Source organism: Pteropus vampyrus, unplaced genomic scaffold (assembly GCF_000151845.1).
Source record: "Pteropus vampyrus isolate Shadow unplaced genomic scaffold, Pvam_2.0 Scaffold4, whole genome shotgun sequence".
Lineage (NCBI taxonomy): Eukaryota > Metazoa > Chordata > Mammalia > Chiroptera > Pteropodidae > Pteropus > Pteropus vampyrus.
In genome coordinates, this window is record NW_011888785.1 from 11,765,578 (window position 1) to 11,788,205 (window position 22,628).

The following is a 22,628-nucleotide window of genomic DNA, read 5'->3' on the forward strand; positions in this document are numbered from 1 at the left end:
TTCGATTACTGTTGCTTTGTAATATAATTTGAAGTTGGGCAGAGTGATGCCTCCAGCCTCATTCTTTTTTCTCAAGATGGCTTTGGCAATTTGGACTCCCAGTTGTTTATAGTGTTCTCATAAAAGAGGCTGGGGACTATAGACTGAGAACAAACTCTCTAAAAAAAAACTCAGTATAGAGTTTTTATGTAAATATAAATTATTATAGGAAGGAAGAAAGAAAGAGGGAGAATAGAAGAAGGAACAGAGGGAGGGATGGGGATAGGAAGATGGAGGGGGAGGAAGGAAGAGAGGATGGAGGGAAGCAAGCTTTCTCAGAAAACTACCTTGTCATCATTGAGTGCAGGAATGCCATATCTGCAAAGAGGCGAATCTGGGACCAATCTTTTAAATAACAAATGGATACTTTTTCAACAATTAACAAAGTATTAAGTACTATTCTTAACTTTGGGTATGAAGGAATTGTATTTGGCTAATTGCATATAGATTTTTAAATCCTTGCAAAATAGACTGATGAGATGCATTTTCAAAATTCCTACAAATCAATAGGAAAGAGATAGCCCAATTGAAAATGGGGAAAAAACTTAAACAGCCACTTCACAAAAGCGAATAGTCAAATAGCCAATGAATAATGGCACTCAACATTATTATTTTTAAGGGAACTGAAAATTAAAATCACCATGAAATACCAAAACAAATCCACAAGAATGAAAAAGAATAAGAACACCACTATACACCAACTGGAACTCTGATGGGAGTATAACTTGGTATAAACACTTTCGAAAATTATTTGGCATTATCTACTGAATCTGAACATATGCATATCCTATAGCCCAGCAATTCCACTCCTCTGCATATAGCCAATGAAACGCATATTTATAGGCACCAGAAGACATGTACAGGAATGTTCATAGAAGCATAATTTATAGTAGCCAAAAATAGTAACAACCCAAATGTTCATCAGAACAGATAAATAAATCATGGCATATATTTTTTTGAAATCATGATATGTATTAAGCAATGGAATGCTAAGCAATAGGCACAAATTACTGACACAAAATGGCATAGATGAATCTCAGACACAAAAGGCTGAGCAACAGAAGCCAGATGCAAAAAAAGTGAATATGTATGATTCTCTTTATATAAACTTCAAAAACAGAAAAAACTATAGTGAAAAGAATCAGGATGGTATTACCTTTGAGGAAAATAGTATAAATGAGTAAGGCGTGCAAGGGGGTTTAGGGGTCCTGGTGATTATCCTTTTTTTGGTCGGTACTGGTTACATGAGTGTCTGTTCCTTTGTGAAAGTTCATCAATCAAGCTGTGCACTTACAACTCGAACAGTTTTCCAAATGTGTATTTCAATAAAAAGTTCATTTACAAGTGGATAGCAATGAGAGACAGACAAGAGCATGTGGTTTGGTTCACGGTTGGAACGTGTCTTCTATAACCATGGCATGGACAAGGTCCATCTCTGCTCCTCTCTCCTGACCCTTGCCCATGGGAGGACTATACTTTCTTCCTCTTTATATGGTAGGTCTGACCCTGCCCAGAACTCTGCCCTTACAGCAAGTCCTTTAAGAAATAATTCCTCACTAGACCACCACTGTTTAAATCCCACCCCACTCCTTTGGACTTGTGTAATCTCAGACAAGGGATCTAAACCAAGGCCTGTCCTCTCATCTGTAAATCAGGATGAATACCCCAAGGTTTGTTTTGAGAACGACGTGACTGAATTACAGTCAGCACACAGGGCAATGCCTGGCTGGGAGTGAGCGCTCCGTAAATGTAAGTTGGTGTTGTTATTGGAGCAGCAGGCAGGACATAGATCACGCAGGGCTGTTAAAGCTTGGGCAGAGTCTGGTGTTATTTAGAGTATGTGGCAAGAACTATGGCAATGCGTGCAGAGTGAGAGGTCTACACAAGGAGGAAAGCAAAGGTGATGGCTGTTAACTGCCTTCCCAGTACTTAGGACTCAGGAGACAGGGAGGAACTTGGGTGTCTTGATAGGGAAGAGTTTTTTAAGACTTTCACTGATGCCATCTTTTGGCACCAAACTCCTTCTCAAAGTCAGGATCATATACAGCTTCGGCCCAAATGAGATACCGCCAATTATCTGGCATTTCCTGAACCTCCCCATCCTTGTCGTCTTGTCTCAGACTTGACCATTATTTTTCTAGATATGTCCTTAAGTTTAAAAAATCGAAGAGGCAGCTCTTAGAAGGGGTAGCTGTACGGAGAACAGGAAAGGGACAAGAGGAGGCACTGGATGCCAAGAACAGAGAGATAGTCAATGAGAAGAGAAGTAGGAAGATGTTAAAAACAATTAAGATTTTACACATGCAAATCTTGCTTTTCAAAAACTTACTGGCATAATCCATAGTCTATAATGTAGTGCCAAGAACTCAAAATGTGCATAGTAAATACTCATGAATCAAATCTCCACACAGATCTAATAATTCTCAAATATGCAAGGGCAGATTTTCCAGGACTCGTCATGGGAGACACAATGAATGTAGGACTAAGCCAGCTTGGAAATTATCCGTCCCCTTCTGCTAAGTTATTGCCGTACTTCAACTCCAAAGCCCAGGCTTTATCCCTTACGTCTTGTTTTTTAATTCAAAACTATCACTAATGATCCACTTCATTAGAGGTATAATTTGAATTTAATTGAATCGAAAAGCCTAATTTGTAATTTAAACAATCATCTTCTTAACTCGTTCCCCTACTATTTTATTATTTTAAAAAATTATAAGAACCCTTCAAATGGCACAACAGAGGAAAGCTTGCTTAATTATGCTTTTGTTAATTTTGCTCAGCCAGTCTGTTGCGAATGGCTGCATAATTTGGCCCCAGAAGCAAAATCACTTGGAATGCTCAGAAAAAGATGGCTTCCATCTGATGAGCACAAAGAGGTTTCCTGGTAATAATCATATTGTTTTATTCGACATTAGGAGACCAGTAACCTCAGAGTGATGACTTATTACCATGAAGGACACTTGTGGAAGACACAGCTGTGATATCAGTGATACCAAACCCTAGTGTTCAGGAAATGAAGTGAAATCCTAGGACACTGATTTCTCAACCTTGGTTGCACATTACATTTCAAATGTCTGGTACTCATCACAGACTAATGTAATCAGAATCTCTGGAGATGACACCTGGGCACTGGAATTTTTTACCAATCATTCTTGTGATCGTTCACCCTTGACCGACTCCCATCAAAAAGGACTTGTTTTCTTCCTCTTTCTCATTGTCAGACAATGCTGCCTTGTCAGTTGGATTCTCCTCCTTATCAGCTCAGGTATAGAATATCTAGCCAGCTCCACCCCGCATTCCAGGCACTGTCTAACTGCACACTGTATGCTCTGGCACCCGCTGCCAGCAAACTACATCTTCTTCCACAGAGCTCAGAAATGGACAAAAGCATCCCTTGCTTACCTTCCTCCACATCCTACCAGATTGCAGTGTGTGAGTGATTAAAATCTCATTTATTCTCACTCACTTAAGATGAATTACTTACTTTGACCCTCCCCATCACTCACTCATTCATCCATGTCTTTGTTCCATCCAGCAGTGAAGGAGTGAGTACATCTTTTGAGTCAGATAGTTTCCAGCCCTACATCTCTTTCTGCCTCTGCCCTTAGTAGCTGTGTGACTACAGACAACTACTTGACTTTCCAAACTCCAGTATCCTTTCCTAAAATATATAAATAGCAATGCCTACCTAATACTAGATTTACAAAAACTAAGTAAGCTATTAAATACAAAGTATCTAACATAGTGTCTGGCACATGACATATACTCATTAATAAAGTGACAATGTTATCAATTGATTTTTTAAACAAATGTTTTAAGCACCACTTCTGTGCATAGCATTATATAATACAAAAAAAAAAAAAAACCGGAAAGATGAATATGTTAAGGACCTGCCCTCAAAAACTCTGGGATCTAATAAGGAAGACAAAATGAACCCATGAATTACAATAAGATAGGATTACATACTTCTAAAAAAGAGGCCTAGAGACAAAGAAAGAGATTATGGCTTTCAGTAGGGAATGGGATGGGGGAGTAAAAACTTTCACTTAATGCTTTGAATCTGCAGATAATAAGCTCCCACGACTAAGGTTGTATCCAACAAGTATTTAGTGCATCCCATCGTGACCTCTGTACCTCAGGAAAATCTGTCCTCATTGTCCCTTCTCACACTTCAGTCCCATCTCCAGGCCCTGGCTCATGACATTTTTCTTTATGTGAAAGTCTCACCTCTTTTTTCCAGACATAAAAGCTCATATCATGCTTTAAGACTCACCCCCACCCCCCACCCCACCCCCGCCCACACACACCTTTTCCTTGAAGTCTTCCCAGACAGATATTGGGCGTAAAATATCCTTTATTGGGTACTTGATTATAAGCTATAATTGTAATATTCCTCAAAATGAATTACCTGGAGCATTTTCTAAAATGCATATTCCTGAGCCTTAAATCGAATCTGTTGAATCAATCTCTGGTGGTAGGAGCCTAGAATAGGTAGGAGTCTATAAAATCTGCATTTTATATACATGATAGATGATTTACATGCACTCTAAAGTTTAAGAACCACTTCCCAGTTCATTTTATTTCATTTGTTTATGTTGTTGCCTCAACAAGAATGCAAATTTTTGAATCACAAGAGAGTAGCTCTTTTGTAGCCTTCAGCCCCATGACAGTTTATTTCCACCAGCAGCGTCTATCACTGTGCTAAGTACATAGCAATAGAAAGTCACACACACCAACCTCTGTGTGTGCCCTTATGCATTAGATTGCCCTTAGACATCTGAAGGAAACTAAGGACCTTACTTGGGGACTATTGTTGGGGGTAAAATTTCTCCAGTGTTAGAAATGATTTATGGGGTGAAAATGTCATCCCATTTGTCAAATATAATTAATGTAAATAAGATTTTAGAATTACAATGGCATTATCCTATGCTTTTAATAATTCACTGAGATGAATTTCTGAAAGAAATGAAGGTAAGATTTTTAAACAAGTATCTTGATCTTATAATTTCTCAAAGCTTTTATTATTTAGGCTTATTGCTACCTTAGCATTTTGACCTCTAGTTTCATTAACCTGTGTGGGGTTTGTTTCTTTTTTTCCCTCAGGAAGGAGTTTCTTTAAGTAACTTTTAAATGTACCTATTTCTCCTGCGGTAACAGAAAACTATAAGCCTCACATTCTTTAACTCAGCCTTAGCTAGAGAATACATCTGTTTTACAAGGTACTTTAGTGTGAAGCCTCTTAAAAGAATGAGAAACCTGACAAAGGGTTCTGAAAAGACACATCAGGCAATTACTGAATCTTGTTAGATAAGGAAAAAATTAGAAATGTACATACCAATTGTCATAAACATAAAATAATATTTGAGTTTCTGTCTTCTCAGAAAGACAAAGTGCTTCTCTACAATATTGAAAGTTTTGTTTTAATATTTTCAGACTGTCAACTTGTAACTTTGAAGCTAAGAATATTTATTATAGGAAACTTGGTTAAAATATTATCGTAAAGGAAGTACGTTCACTTAAAATTAACTTAATTCACCAACTTTGTCAAGATTACTCATTAACTAAGACATTAGAGCTCTAGCTCTAATGAACTCAACAATACTCAAAAGAGGTATAGATTCCCTCGAAACAATGGTCCCCAAACCCCAGGCCACAGATCGGAATGGGTCTGAGGCCTGTTAGGAACCAGGCCGCACATTAGGAGGTGAGGGGCTGGCAAGCAAGCGAAGCTTCATTTGCAGCAGCTCCCCAGTGCTAGCATCACTTCCTCAGCTCCACCTCAGACCATCAGGCATTAGATTCTCACAGGTGAATGGGTCCCTGGTACCAAAAGGGTTGGGGACCACTGCCTTAAAATCAGGAACATAGCTAGAGCATTCCTCTTTTCACACACACACAAAAAAAGACGACTTTAAAACCTCGTGTAGAAACTCAATCTTACATTTAAAACTCCTTGCTAAAATAAATGTTTCTATAAAATTTCAGTCAGAATGGGTAGAATATTTAGAAAAGCAAACAAAAATAAATTTAGTATAGACTTCTGCTTCTGGCAAGGTGGACTAGAAATCACTATGTACTCTGCCTGCAAAATTTACAAAAATGCAAGAAAAAAATATCCTTTTAAATCAATGGGAGAACTTGGAAGGCAGTTTTTTAAAAATCCCCTGAAAGCAAGACCTAAGAAGGAAGGACATCATGCCGACTTCTTGGAGTACAAGGCCTAGGAGGAACAGTGGGGATGGGGACTAAACCTTGAACACACATTGGCAGAGTATTGGACCAGAGACAGCACTACAAAAAACTAGGAATCAAGAAAGGCTATAAATTGAAGGTAATGCTCAGCAGAGGCAGAAAGCAATGACAAAAAAAACCTATAATCTGGAGAAAGATACTTATCACACATATAATTGACACAGAACTAGCATCAAGAACCCACATAACTGCTAAAAAGAAAAAAAAAGACAACTAAATAAAATGGACAAAAGACATGAACAAGCAGCTCACAGATGAGAAAACACTGTCTATAAATACAAGAAAATATTCTGAGTTTTATTTGGAATTAAAGATGTGTGATTTGGGGAGTACTTCACTTAAACAAGGAGACTGTTAATGTATGAATGCTGAGTGTCCCATGGCGCTTCCACCATTGTGTTCCCAGAACCCTAAAAGCCAGTTTATTACTATCCAAGCAGAAGATTGAAAAAGATTTACCTAGGGAAATTGATCAGCCTAGAGGAAAGACCTAAACATATTGATATCGAGTGTTCCTTTCAGGTAGCTTAAGGAGATCATCCAACAGTTAAGCCCACAGTCAACAAGCCCTACCCATGCGTTCAGAGCTTCCAATAAGCTATCTATTCTCTTGTCCTTAATTATTAGTGTGCAGCCCAGGAAAGCTCCCAACATGGAAGATAGAGACCACAATAATAACATACAATAATAAAATGAAAATAAATCAATTTGGAGGAAACAAAAACTATGCATAAAAAAGAAAACCTCTCATCTTCATCCTCATAAGGACAAGAGAAGATTTTGAATCTTCTATGAAATAAGAATCTGATGCATTTGGAATCTGACACAATTGGAATCTGATGCAGTTGCTGAGGTAGGCCGGGGAGGAGGGTAGGCAGGAGAAAGGAATGTTCAGGTCAGTCTGGGAATGTTTTAGCTAGGGGAATGTTGAAAGTTTTCTGTACGTTGCTCATGTTTCTGCACATCTTCTCAACAAAAATACTGTTCTTTGTTCTAGACTATCTGTCGATTAAAGAATGTTTCTATAGCCAAAAGCTTTAGAATATAAAGTGTCTCCTCCTGAATCAAAGGGCAAACATGCTTCTTGTCCATCAATAAACAATCAGGTTCCCTAATCTCGGTTCTTCTCCTGCAGCACAGACTACCACATGTACAGCTGCCTCTGCTTCTCTTTATATCTCTTGAAGGAACTGAATCTCTAGAAACAAGCACAGAAAAATGGTGATAGCTTAGGGCATCTGCTATTACTATGAGTAATATAGTATCCTTTGTCTCTGACCCAGGAGTCTCATGTCTTCTGCCAGCATCCATGAAATTGCATCAGGTTAACCCGTTAGTTTACAAGAGGGTAAAATCTCAGACCCTTCACAGTTCTCGGCAGGAAACATTCCTTCTGTTTTGATCTTCTCTTGAAAGCCAAAGTGGCCCATGCTGAGTTTAGAAGCAGAAAATATAGAGAAGTTTTTTGGTTATTTTGTTGTGTAAAACTGAGTAGGAAGTTTAAACCTAGTTAGGAAAGGAAAGGGAACTGTCGACTCTATTAAATAAAGGCTCTCAGGAAAAAAAAAGAGCCGCAGTTTATCATGGCCTAGCTTCAGGTTTCCTGAGAGTTTGTAGGGGCCCTTCATAAAATAGTGGGCAAATTGTGAATGAGTCCTGGGAAACATAGGGCTTACCATCACTGGGATATCTGGCTGCAGAGTAAATCAGATAATAGGAAGGAATTTTTTTTATATTTTTCTGTATTTGGTACATTTCATGATAGAAAAATCATTTTGGAGTTACTGGATTCAAGATAAAGCCCATTGTAACTTCATCATCCTCTGCTTTCCCTTCAGATAACAGTCTTACTAAGTGGTGTCTATGACCTGATAATTGTCTTGTTCTAACATAAACACCCCAATTCCAGAAAGAGTGAGGTACTTAAGTATGTGAGGAGCCGTATATCTGTTTTAAAGATAACAGGTCGATAGAACCCTCAAATTCTATAAAATCATAAAACTGTAATAATGCCTCTTCTCCTAACTCCATCCTTTAGAAATGGAATAACATTTAGCACAATTTAGAGTTCAATGAAATACCTGCTATAGTAAACCAGTTAAGTAGGCCTACTAATTAACTTAAAATTTATTTTCAAGATCTCACTCATGATACATTAATGAAAATAACATACAAAAATCGTGTCATTTTGGATAAAAGAGAACATGAAAATACAGTATTGGGTAAAATGCATAGAAAAAAAGGCCAAAGAGAGAGCAATGAACCTAAATTAATAACTGCAGAATGTACCTGGGTAGAAGACAATATCAGCAAATTCTGTACTTTTCTTTGGTACACTAAGTTTGTCCAACTTGTGATAATTTTAATTCTTCAAAATACTTACGTTGGAGTTTGTTGCTACAAAAGATGAAATAAACTTTATAAAATAAAGTAAGGGATCATTTCAAAGCTTTCCCTCATATAGGCATTATCAATCATAAAGATATATTTAGGACATTTTTTAAACTTTCTCTACAGCAATATTATAACATATTCTTTCTTAGTGCATGGTAATGTATTTTAAATAGATATTCAGCATTTTGGAATTATGCATTTATATTCTTTTCTCATAAACATGATTCACTAATATTAAGCCATAAAATGTATTTTATAATTCCAAGGAAACTTTTTTAAGGCTAGTTTTTGTATTGTCATTCAATTTTAATGGTTTCTTTGGTGTCAACGTCTTAATATGACTCCAAGAGATGATAATTACTTTTGTTTTTGTCAATTTAGTAGAAGAGAAGCTTGTTGTATTACTCCACCACCAAAGCATTCTGGGAAAAGTCATTCATTCATTGATTCCACACACATTGATCATTTGTAGCTGTTAAGCACTGAGATAAGTGACATAGGGAAACCCTGATAAGCTGTAAATTGAAGCCAGAATCAAACAACTCAGTGTCTAATAGGAGAATGAAATGTTCACAAATCACAAAAACAATAGTGCCATCAGAGAAATCCTGATAAAGGAAAATAAGTTCTATGAGAGTAGAGACCACTTATATCCTACATTCTGTTGAATCTTCCACACCAGGAATATACTTTGGCACTTAGTAGATGCCCCCTGAAAGGTAAGCAAGCAGTTAGCATTTGACTTGGGCTTGCAAGATGTAATGTGTACAAGAGATGATAAAATACATTTTGTAAAAATCATAATTATATTTGTGGGTCTTCTTTCACTAATTCAGTTATTGTCCAGCTTGTGATAAATGACAGTGTGGTTCCAAACCTCTCTCCACATTTTCCTATCATTGCAACTCGGGAAATCATCACTGAGTTTTGCAGTGTATTGCAGGCCAAGGAGGAAAAAAATATATTGAATCATGGTTCATCCATCCAATGAGTGTTGTACTTTCAGAATCTGCTTTTAAACATCTTCAACATTCTCTATATTCACAAAGTATTAGAAATCAGAATGGTCTCAGACCTCTCAATAAGCAAGAAAAGAAAACTAAATGACAATAGAGCAAAGCCTGCAAATTTCTGAAGAAATTGTATTATGGGATATATTTATTGTTTACATTATTAGAGTTTAGAAGTTTTTTACTCTTTTACAAAGATTATGTAATATAATATATTAGCATTTGGGAGATTAAAACAAAGATTGAGAAAAAAATCCCTAACTTCATCTACCCTAAATCACTATTAATGCCCTTTTTCTAAGTATATATTTCAGCACAGTTCTTACTTCTGCTATTCATAAAAACACATTCTGCCTTATAGTTGTGTCTTTTTTTAAATTTATTTTTATTGAGATATAATTGACATATAATATTGTATAAGTTTAAGGAGTACGATGTATTCGTTTCATACATTTATGTGTTGCAATATGACTTCTACTGCGACGATAGCTAACACCTCTGTCACATCACATAATTATATCTTTTTTGTGGTGGGAACAATTAAGATTTAGTCTCTTAGAAAATGTATACTATTTGAAGTTTAAAGATGAATATTTGAAGTTTATCATACAGTATTGATGACTATAATCACTATGCTGTGCATTAGATCTCCAGGACTTATTTAATTATTGGTTGCAAGTTTGTACTGTTAACAGCATCTCCCAAATTCTCCTACCCCAACCCCTCAGCCCCTGGTAACCACTGTTCTACTCTTCATTTTTACTAGTTTGGCTTTTTTAGATTCCACATATAAGTGTTATCATACATTATTTGTCTGTCTTTGTTTGATTTACTTCACTTAGCATAATACCTTCAAGATCCATATTGTCACAAATGACAGTATTTCCTTCCTCTAAACGCCTGAATAATATTCCTCTGTGTGTGTGTGTGTGTGTGTGTGTGTGTGTGTGTGTCTGTCTGTCTGTCTGTCTGTCTGTCTGTCTGTCTGTCTTCTTTATCCATTTATCCATTGATGGACATTTAGGTTGTTTACAGATCTTAACTATTGTGAATTATACTGCAGTGAACATGGGAGTAAAGATATCTCTTCAATATCCTGTTCTCATTTCCTTTAGATATATACCCAGAAGTAGAATTGCTCGATCAGTTGGAGGTTTTTAAGGGCAGAGAGGAAGGAGGAGGAGGAAGAAAATCAGTGTGAGGGTGTCTATTGGCTTAGGAAAGTTTAAGATCTGTTGTACATTAGTATATCTGGGGGCACAGGATTGGAAGAAGACAAATTGTGGAAGGTGGAAGGTTCGGTTGAAGAGCTAGGAAAATATACTTTCTCTCCATCAGTCCCTCATAAAAAGGCTCCCATGGAGATTACTGGTAGCCCCAGCTCTTTTGTGACAACATAGCTTTCCTAATGCAATATTAAGGCACTTAACAGACATAAGGTATATTGGTTTCTATCAGGTTGTAACAGTGGAAAGATGAATTATTCTTATGATTCCACTATTGGTTATGTGTTTCTTATCAGATATAGGACCTAGTGGTTAGAGGCATGAGTTTGGACACATTCTGTTTGGACACATGAGTTTGGAAAAATTCTGTTTCCATCATTTAGCAGTTGTGTAACTTTGGGCAAGTTACTAACCTCTATAAACTTCAGCCCTCAATTTACAAAGAAAGGCTACCATCATTTCTATCCCAGGGTTACTGTGAGAAGTAAATGATATAATGTGCTGTGTCTGATACAGCATCTGTCACCCAGGAACTTCTTAACAAGTAGAGGCTGCTGTTACTACTGTTATCGATATTGCTACCTAACATCATTATGCTCCCGTTTTCTCATCTTAAAGTACAGTGGGCGGGAGTTAACTTAATTGCTATCTCCTGGAAAATGTGTGCATGTAGATTTTTCTGTCAGTCTTCCTGGGTTAGGCTTACTTAAATCTATTTTAATCATTGTGAACATATAGTTCGTGTTGTCTGACCTGGTATTAGTTTTCATCCCATTACCAGCTCCCTGCAGTGCCCAGTGCTGAGCACTTATAATTAACCCACCTAACACTGAGAACACTGTTTCTGGAGCCTGATGTTCTCAGCACCAATGCTCAGCTATACTTCTTTAAAATTAAATTTATTGGGGTGCCATTGGTTAATAAAATTATATAGGTTTCAAGTGTACAACATAATATATCATCTGTATATTGCACTGCATGTTCACCACTCCAAGTAAAATCTCATTCCATCACCATATATTTGACCCCTTTTACCCTTATCTACCTCCCTTCTCCCCCCATCTTTCCCTCTGGTAACCACTAAACTGTTGTTTGTGTCTATGAGTCTCTCTTTGTCATGTTTGTTTGTTGCTTTCAGTTTTATATCCCGCATATGAGTGAAATCATATGGTTCTCAACTTTTTCTGTCTGGTTTATTTCACTTTGCATAATTATCTCAAGATCCATCCACATTCTTATAAGTGGCAGTATTTCATCTTATGGCTGAGTAGTATTCTATGGTCTATATGTACTACATTTTCTTTATCCAATCATCTATCAAAGGGCATGTCAGCTGTTTTCATGTCTTGGACACTGTGAATAATACTGCAATGCACATCGAGGTGCATATATCTTTACAGATAAATGTTTTCAATTTTGAGAGTAGACACCCAGAAGAGGGATTGCTGGGTCATATGGTAATGATAGTCTTAATTTTTGAGGAACCTCCATACTGTTTTCCATAGTAGCTGTACCAATTTACATTCCCACTAGCAGCGTAAGAGGGTTCCTTTTTCCCCACAACCTCTCTAACTCTCATTATTGTCTCGTAGATAATATCAGCTATACTTTTGAGTAAATGGTTTAGATTACACTTCTGGTTCCTGAAGCAGAGGGGGAAGCTAGAGGAGCCAATCTTTTGTTTTCCCTAAAACAAAATGAAAATTTAAAATGAACTATGACCTTACACAAATCCAAACAAACACATTGGAAAGTTGATGACGTCTGCTAAAGAGGTGGAAAATCAGATTATTGACAAAAGATGAACGTAAAATATTTTAAATACTAAAAGCAAGCACCTAACTGAAGTTTGTGAAGAGAGAAAGACATAAAATACAAATATGCTTAAGAAAAGTTATTGAAAAGATTATAGGGGCAAGAACTTTGCAATATAATAATGCTGATTGTATTAACATGTCTACTACTTTTTCTTTAAAAAAATGCTCACATGCTTGTGGGTAATACAAAGTTGCAGACTGATCCAAAGAATGTTCATGTCTAATCAGCAGTTACTTGAGTGGGCAATAGCCATCAGTCTTATCTACACTTTGCAGAGACCTGGGTAAATGCTCCTACCACGTAGTAAGACCAGTGCCTTGTGGGAGTCCATGCAGTAAAATGAAAGAGGACAGGCTTTAGTGTCAGGGCTGGTTCTGAAATGTGACTCAATGACATAATTTTGGTGACTTTGGGTATGTTTACACTTCTTCTCTATAAAATATCCCAGTTACTTCATCGATAAAATATTCTAACAGCTACTTTAAAATAGTGCTGCAACAATTGTAAATAATGTTTGTAAATGGCCCAGAATAGATAAGACACTTAAATGGTAGCTACTGCAACCAAAGAGCAGCTTCATGTCAGTACTGTTACGAGGTATATTTAATTTTTTATTTAGATTTTGTGTTGTAAAGAATTTAACCTTACCCAAATATGTCTGTATAATGTCCTGTCTAAAATAAAAGTCTGTTTAGCCGGGGGCTTTGGGCCACATGGATAGACTAACGATGTGATTTAGGGTGAAATCTTTAGGTCACACATTAGTAGCTCAGCCTCCTGAGGAGCTGGAGACTGAGGTCAGCCAGGTGGACAGCTACTGGGTCTAAGTAACCAAAAAAACCTCTGGACACCAAGGCTCAGATGAGCATCCTTGGTTGGCAGTACTCTGTGTGTTGTCAAACACTGTTGCCAATTAGGGTAATGCTATCTAAGACTCTATGCGAGGGCAGCTGGAAGCTCCATGTTTAGTGGTCTTGGAGACCTCTAAACTTGCAACTGGTATAAGAAATAGGTGATTTGTGGACTGTTCCCTAACTTTGGTGATTTAGTTTGCAGCTTTTCAGTGAGTCCAAAATTATTTCAAATTAAAAGGTTATTTGACAACAAAATAAAACGAAAAACAGAATCCACTAGAATCTACTCTGACTAGATAAAGCAGAAAGGCAGGCTTAATATAGGATATTAGGTGAAGAGTTCTTAAAACTAGGGAAACAAAGCCTCAAATCACACCATCTAATTTCACGAACATGGGAACTTGCCTTTACAACATCCACTGGTAGCTCTATCACCAGGGATTCTTCTGCCTCAGAAACTCAATCTTGCAAAAACGAACAGCACCAGCACTGTGACCTGTGACCTGTACCAGCAATAAAATGGAAGCCCCAATTACAGTGTCTAATCAAAAATACCTCAGCTGCTAGGGAAGCTTAGAACTTGAGTTCTGACATCTCCATTGGGGAGGGATGAGGTGTTGTGGGAAAAGAAAAGAAGTGGTATAATTAGGTGGATGACAGAATAAACCAAAGAGAAAAAAGACTGCAACTCTAACTTATTTATTCACGATTACAAAGATAAACTCCACGGAGACGAAGAATTGGCAAAACTCCATCTCTAAGCTTCCTAAAAACCCTGTATGGCAGGTATTCCTATCCTCATCTTATAAATGACAAAACTGGAGTCAGAATTTAAACACGACCAATATCACACAGCAGCAGATCTGACTGATTCCTTCCCTTCTCCGTGATACCTCCTTCATATTGCCACCAAAGCGCCCGAAATTAGGGAAACCCTTCTACGTGAATAATGTAGTAAAATGTATTTAAAGTTTATGTTCAGCTTTCCTTGAAGAATGGCTTTCATTCTGAAATCCCAGTTAATGTCAGGTGTTTCAGGCATTGTTCCAGTAGGTGTGTCTAAGCCCAGGCAACTGCTAGGGAATAAGAGGTCTAGAAAGGCATTCACTCAAGAGACAGTCACAGAGTGGGGAACGCTAGACAGGTGATTTTAGACTTGGAGGATCAAGAGGTTCTTTCTGGCTTTAGAAACACTTTAGTTCACCTTCCTGGGGATGGGAAGATTGGATCAGGCCATCATCTCACTGTTTAGCTCATTTGGCAGAGCCTGCCGGAGGCCCTAAAAACACACAATAAAAAGAACCCTGCCCATTGTTTAAACTTCCAACAAGTTTATCACTAGGACATCACAGACATTTTACCTTGTGAACTGTCATTAGGTTTTCTGCCAATGACTTAAAGGACATGCTTCTAAGTTTTAGCTGAAATATTATTTTGGGAGGGTCGTGAGTTCCAAACAGAAAATTCACAAATGGGAGAATACAACAGTGGCAGGATAATTCCTTTGTCTGACTTGCCACATTTAAATTGCTCTTTCTAATCATTCTTGACGATTTCAATAATGTGGACTTGTTTTTGCATAATGTGTGTGGTATAAACGGTTCAGCACCCATGAACAAAGCTTTCTTTAATATCGAAATGAAAGCATACCAGAGTGATATACTTAGCATGCAAATTGGATCATGTGACTTCTCTGCTTAAAGCCCTTCAATGCTTTCTTTTGCTTTTAGAATTAAATCCAAACTCTACATACGACAATGGAAAAAAAGATTCGCTTCTTTTGACCTTGGCTTTATAAGCCTGAATAAATTTACCTACCTAACTGTGGCAATGTAGCTTGTTACAAAGATCCAAGAAAATATAGTTCAATTTAGTTAAATAATAGTCATTAAGTACCTATCATGTGTCAAGTTCATGGTAGATGATGGGGATATAAATTATATAAAATGTGGACAATCATGCAGTCTAATGGGGGAAGCATATATAAATCAATAGTTACAGAATAAGATATAAGCAAAAAAAAAAAAAAAAGTGCATTCAAGATGTAGCAGTGGAACAAAGTAGGGAATAACTACTGGCAGTAGACGGCCAGGGAAGTTTGTACAGAAGATAAGGTGACTAAATTGGGCCTTGTAGGATGAAGTTATTAAGCAGAAAAAACAGTCTAGGAAGAGGAACCAGCATGTCACAAGGGAGTATGAAACAACACTATAAGGATTTTTTCCTGTTGGATAATCACAGGAGGGATAGGACATGGAGGGGAAAGACAAAGCTGGGGAGATTATGAGGAACTCAGATATCATGCTAGTGTTTGGTTGCTAGTCTTCAGCCAATGGTTTTCAATAAGTTTTGAATCTACCATAGAGATCTGAATGGAAAATAACATGGCAACGCATCATGTTTAAAAGATATATGAAAATATATAATATTGTGTGTGGAAATATATATAATGAATATTTATATTCTAATAATAATAAGATGGAGTACTATAATTATTCAAAACAATTGTACATTAATTTACATTTTAAAGTGACGAGTTTTAAGCCTGTTTATCCCAGACAGATTGCCACCCGGCACTCAGGCCATTAGGGACACCATCTTCAGGCAGTTCCCTCACACCCCCCTGTCTTCTTTTCATCTCTCTAACTGAGGGCTTTTCTGGCAGCAAAAATTATATTCTTCAGCCTGCACAAGGGACTAGAAGGGCCCTGAGATGCCCCTCAAACAATGAAAGAAGGTTGTTATTGAGAAAATACTTATTCCCCAAACCTCAGAGAGACAATTCTCAGGATCTTTTTCTACACCTTCTTTTAGAAGCCCCAGCAGACACGGCCCAGTCACCCACGGCAGTGACCTCTCTTCACTGTGAGTGTTGGTGTCTCTCTTTCTGTCCCCATCTCACTTCTCCATCCCCTCACCATACCTCTTTGAATCACCTCCCAAATAAACCCTTGCCTCAGGGTCTAGGATTTAATTTATTTTATGTATCTTAGAAATGTTATGAGAAAAAAAATGATGAGCCTCATTTCATGTTCAAGAGAACTGAGTTTTTCCTTTTTTCACACATCGTAAGATTACAGAAGATTAGAAGAGTTAAGAATCCCAGTTTCCAGTAGATTTGGCCAGAAAGTTATAGTAGAATTATCAGAGCATAGCTCTGGTCGTCCATCAAGCGCTGTGTTGTTCTTTGAGTAGAGTTGTTTACTTCTCTCGCTCCCGGGCTTTCTTCCTCGCTCCTCAGACAAGGGTACTGCAGTTCCAGGAAACACGTGAGCTTTCTTTTGTCCTGGCTGAATGTTAGTGGCACAGCAAGCTCTACCCCAATCTAGACTGAGTTACATGACCTTCTCAGCTCCCTATTCTCTCTGATAGACTTCATCGTGTATTCTGTAAATTTTAAAAATCCTTCCCCCTGACTTCTAATATTACAGCAAGTATTCATTTGGCTGCATGGAACAGATTACTCTGTTGTCAAATAGAGTCTTCTGTAAAACACATTTAAAAGCACTGTTTTAAAAATGTGGGTTTTATTATTACTCAGGTATGGTGAGGCCAATCAATCAGGAGATAATTGCCATTGAATACATCACATTTATATCACAGTATATCACATTTCCCAAGATAAGTGGGCATGCCACACCTTGGGGCCATGTGGGGAAGCACCAGGCTTGGTCGGGAGGCTGAAGGAGCAGGAGGAAAGCATGGACAAAGATCTTTGTTGTGGTTTCTGTGGGAAGGAACAGGCAAGGCTAGGTGAGCAGGCTTAGGACTGGCTAGTGTGAATAATTTCAGTGGATTCTGGGGTGTAGGTGCTGTCCCTAGTTGTCTGGTACCTGGTCCTGGGGTGATTAGGGCAGGTGGACAGTGTGGCCCAGTGTATGAAAGCCGGATAGAGGAGATGAGAGTGAGTGTGATCTCTGGACTGGCTGGTTTGCATTTAAAAGGCACATTCATGGGGTTACTGTTTACTGTATGTAGGAACTGGCTAGCCCCTGGAGGGAGAGATTTTCCAGAGTCAGCAGGCCTCAAGATATCAAAACATTAGATATACAGAGAATAAAAGAGGCATGATTAATGTAAATACCTTTCCTATAATTGAGTTTGGGTTAGATGAGATGTAATTCCACTTCCTAAACTGCCCACCTTAAAGAAATTATTTTATAGACTAGTGGTTAACAGAGGGTAGGGGGAGGGGGGAAGTAGATGGGATAAAGGGGTCAAATATGTGGTGACATAAAGAAATCTAACTGAGAGGTGAACACGCAGTGTAAATATATATATATATATGTATATGTATATATACATATACATGTATGCCTTACTGTTAAAGTGCACAGCTGAAACTTACTGGATTTCGTTAACCAATGACACCATTAAATAAACAAACAAACATTTAAAATAAATAATTTTAGCATAAAATATCTTCTAGTAATAGTAGGATCCAAAAGGAAACCAGTGCCAGGGAACAGGTTCCAATGCTGAGACACATGGGGACTTTGCTGCTAATAGAACTAGAAGAGGGCCCTGATATTTCTTTCTGTGTGAAAGGAAAGTCAGATTGAGTAGCTAACAAGTCATGTGAACTAAATGAGAGCTAAATGAATTCATTTACATGGTGTCAATCCATAGCAGATTGATTCACTTGGTTTTTATGCAGAGCTCCAGGAGAACAAAGCCAATTATTTCCACAAATAGAAAGAAAGACTCCAGCTATCTGAGAAGCGACTTTTGCATGCTTATTCCTTTAAGGTGGGGGTCCCCAACCCCGTGGACTGTACCAGTCTATGCATGGCCTGTTAGGAACCAGGCCGCACAGCAGGAGGCGAACTGCCAGCAAGCAAGTGAAGCTTCATCTGTATTTGCAGCTGCTCCCCAGCACTAGCATCAGCGTCTCAGCTCCACCTCAGATCATCAGGCATTAGATTCTCATAGGAGAATCCCTGGTGCCAAAAAGGGTTAGGGCCCCTGCTTTAAAGCATAGATATTTCTTCTTTCTGTCCCATATTTTCCTCCTTTCATCCTTAGGAAAATAAATAAATATTCATACATACATACAAACATACATACATACATACATACATACATACATACATACATACATACATACATAATCTTGGAAGTTAAAAAGGCAAACTCTAACACAAGAAGTTCAAATTCTTCCTGGGTGTGTTTGCTAACATTGATGTTGCTATAGATGACAATAATTAGCCCATAATGACAACATTCTCTTTGCCAAGTACATGCATGCTAAGATCCTTACAAGCATGACCTCATTTCATCCTTCTATAACCCTCTGAGATAGGTATTCTCACTCCCATCATGTTGGAAATAAGAAAACAGGCTTAAAGACGTTAGGTAACTTGCCCACAGGAGCCCAGTTAGAAGAAAGAGTATGACAGATAGGACTCAAAACCAAGTCCATCCGATGTCATAATCCATATTTCTAACTGCTATACTAATGCTTCTTAAACTTAACGCGCATGGAAACCACTTGAGGATCTGGTTAAAATACAGGTTCAGGTTCAACACACTGCAGTAGGGGCCTGGGATTCTGAATTTCTAACACGCTCGGGTGATGCAGATCAGCAGACCATCTTTTGAGTAGCAAGGCTAAGCCATTTACTGGCATTATGATCTATTCTTCAGGAAAACAATCCCATTCTTCCAAATGCTAAGTCAAAATAAATGGTGAAATTACCTGGTCAACTTAAAATCTTCAGATAGTTTCTATTCTCACTTAAAATTAAAAAAAAAAAAAAATCCACAGTGAATTTCAAAGATTTTCTAGCAGCAAAACTCATTTTTAAAAATTGATATACTTTAACAGGACATGAAGGAAAATAAGTGACTGAGGAGGCTCTAATTAGCCACCATAGCAAGGGACACAAGAGGTTTGGTTTACTAAATTTTTCTACTATAAGCTTTGAATGGAAAATACTATGTCACACCATGTTTCACTAATGCTGTCATGTATATACATAGTATTTCTATTATTTTATTTTTATATACCTGGCTCAATAACATCTAAAAAAAAAATGGTACACTTTACATTTTAAGACACTTTCCAGAAAAATTTCCCAGAAAGTAGAGTTCCCACCTGTACCCTCTTGCATGCAGTTTTGCTCATTATGAGTATCTTGCATTAGTGTAGGACATTGGTTACAGTCGGTGAGCCAGTACTGATACATTATTATTAACTGAAGCCCATTGTTTATATTGGGGTTTACTCTTTGTATTGTACATGCTATGGATGTTGATCCCGCCCCTTCTGACATGACCCACATGCTGGAGATCCCCATCGTCCTCGCCATATCCCTTTGTCTCCCCAACAGCTGCCATTTATCTTTTCTTCTGAAAGAAAAATATTTTTTGGTACTCATGTCCTGTCAAAAATAAGAAAATGAAAGATAGACCAGAAAAATCTTCATGTGTGCAGAAAAGTAGATGAGAACAGCCACTTGGCTTCACACACATTTGATGACTGCCCAGTCTCAATTATATTTTGAGTTTGAGATATTTAATATAGATGCTTAATATAAAACTCCTGTCCTCTATGCCTCCAGCCAGGTAGGATAGCCACCGTGAAGGAGGACAGGACACATCAGGATTGTGGGGAACCTAGCATTTTCCAAGGGCTCCTCCTCTTGCCCCCTTTCAGTTGCTGCTACCTACCCTCTTTGCCAAAGTCAATGCCATAGCATCAGGTTCCTCCCACCCAGTGCGGTCCTGCCTCCATGCCTTCCTAGGGACTGCCTTGGGTTTCTTTGATGTCACATACAGGATATACATTTAAACTTGATTCACTTAGTATATCCATTGAGACTGACTAAAAACACTACACACATACACAGAATTTTTTTCGTTTATTCGAAATTCAAATTTAACTGAATGTCCTGTCTTTGTTCATTGTTATTTGTTTTTTTGTTGTTGTTACTAAATCTAGCAAGCCTGACTCTAAGATTCCTTCCCAGCTGCTCAAATATCACCCCAGAGTCTGAATGTTTCATTTTTTGCTATGTGACTTTCCTTACATGAACCCACTATGTTGAGTTAGTGTCCCTATTTTTACTTTAACTCCTTAGTTGACAAATGTCCTGTCACTTTTTATCTGGCATGATAGTAATAATGGATCTCTCTGCTAATTTTCACCCCTTTCTGTCTTTCTCCTGCCACCAAAGCAAACATCAAGACAATCCTTAAACAGAAATCAATTGGTAAAGAAACCTTCTTCCTATGAATCTTTCCTTGGCTGCCATCATCTTCACAGACACAACCTCTTATTTTGGGGCTGCATTTTAAGTCTCCCTAATGGTATTTATGTTGCCACTTTTCTTTGGTGCTACTTACCCCCCTCTTTTCATTTTATACAATCTTGAAACACCCCCTTTCAGACCTTCCTTTAATCTATTAGGGATAAGACACTATGCAATTATGAATTTGCCATCTTTTATGTCTTAGGACCGTTTTTGCGGTAACAGTTTTAGAGTGAAAGTCATAAAATATGAAATATTTGCTCAGCCCCACACTCGATGAAGCCAAAATAGCTGAATCACTGAGCATTTTCTGAGTGTAAAAGTAATAGACCTGTGGACCTCAGGAAGGTTTGGTAATTTGTTGTTATGTCACGGAGGTCAACAAATAAAGGGACTCATTTCGTAATTACTCACCCCAGAGGGTGCTAAGGTTTCAAATGGTTCTTCTGAGCCTCAGGTCCTCTGGCTTCCCCACATTCTCTCCATTAGCCAGTCAATAAAGGTTCTCAGACCTTTTCAGGTAGAAGCATGTGCTGGTCTCTTCCATCATGGATGTTATTACTATAAAACTGAAAAGGAACTAGCCAAAAGAGCGAGAGGTCATTTCGAGAAGTAGATCATTCAAAAATTATAACCTAGCTTACTAGTTTCAAAGCTGAGAGAGCTAGGAATTAGAGGTAGCACGTGAAGAATGGTGAAAGCAAAAATAGAAACACAAAATTCTCAGTGTATGAGCTTTTTCAATTACGGGTCCCACTCATCAAAAGAACTGGTTTCAACTGCACAGGAAATCAGTCTATTTATCATTTTGAATAATAAGCAATGTGTAGTATACTGTCAGATTAATTATCTACTGTATTGGCTACATTTGATTATTTTCCAAAATCAATCTCTCTCTCAGAAGCAGAAGATAAACTACCCCTGGACGAATATTCAAAATAATTTGCCAAAGTATGTTTCGGTTTTTGATCTCTTCTTAGTTATTGCTGAAATCTGGACCATTACACACATTAGGCTTGGGCACATTAGGTTTTGTTTGGCCCATTAAGTTTATAAAAATATGCTTAACTGACTTGGGTTTTTTGTTTTTGTTTTTTGATGACTGTTGCAGTGAGGTGAATATCACAGGTCAGTGAGATTTTTCATTTCTAATTAATCAAAGCATCTCTCAGTTCTGCTTCTATAACCACTATGCCTCTTCAATGTCTCTCTGAAGTTTATATTATTCAAAGAGATAATGAAATAAATAGAACTTTACCATTCTTACAGCATAGCAAAGAGTTTAAGAAACAAATTTGTGAGGAAAGCTAAGCCAAAGAGAAAGATCCCAAAGTAGTAAATAAATGGTTACATGGTTGATATACAGCCACTGATTTGTTTCGTTTGTATGTATACCAAAGTTCCTTCGCGGATTTTTACTTAGAAGGTAATGATCTGACACTTCTCTTTACCAGGCCTGTAGGTCCCATAGGTCCCATTGAGGTTCACTTTTACCCCAAAAGTTGATGAATGCCACTTGACACAATATTTTATTTGTATGTATTTTCTTTATAAACATCATATTTTCCAGAAATTAAATATGTCCAAAATAATTTAAAATATCCTTAGAGATTTTAAGCTTATAAAATCAAATATTATGAATATGAGTTAAAGTCAACTGACTGTACAAGTCCCCTTGAAAATACTTCACAAATCTGAAAATAGCACAGATACGAAAAGATACGAAAGAGCTCAAGTTCTGACGTTGGATGAATTTCCAATTTAAAGGCATCAGCTATGCAC

General features: G+C 37.6%; 1 long non-coding RNA gene across 1 annotated transcript; it reads right to left on the minus strand.

The window, feature by feature from the left end:
- Nucleotides 1–19,568: 19,568 nt before the first annotated feature.
- On the minus strand, nucleotides 19,569–22,348 carry LOC111742466. Its single transcript, XR_002781342.1, has 2 exons — nucleotides 21,261–22,348; nucleotides 19,569–19,944 (listed from the first exon to the last, which is right to left on the minus strand). It is a non-coding gene; the product is annotated as an uncharacterized LOC111742466 (long non-coding RNA).
- Between the last annotated feature and the right edge of the window lie 280 nt (nucleotides 22,349–22,628).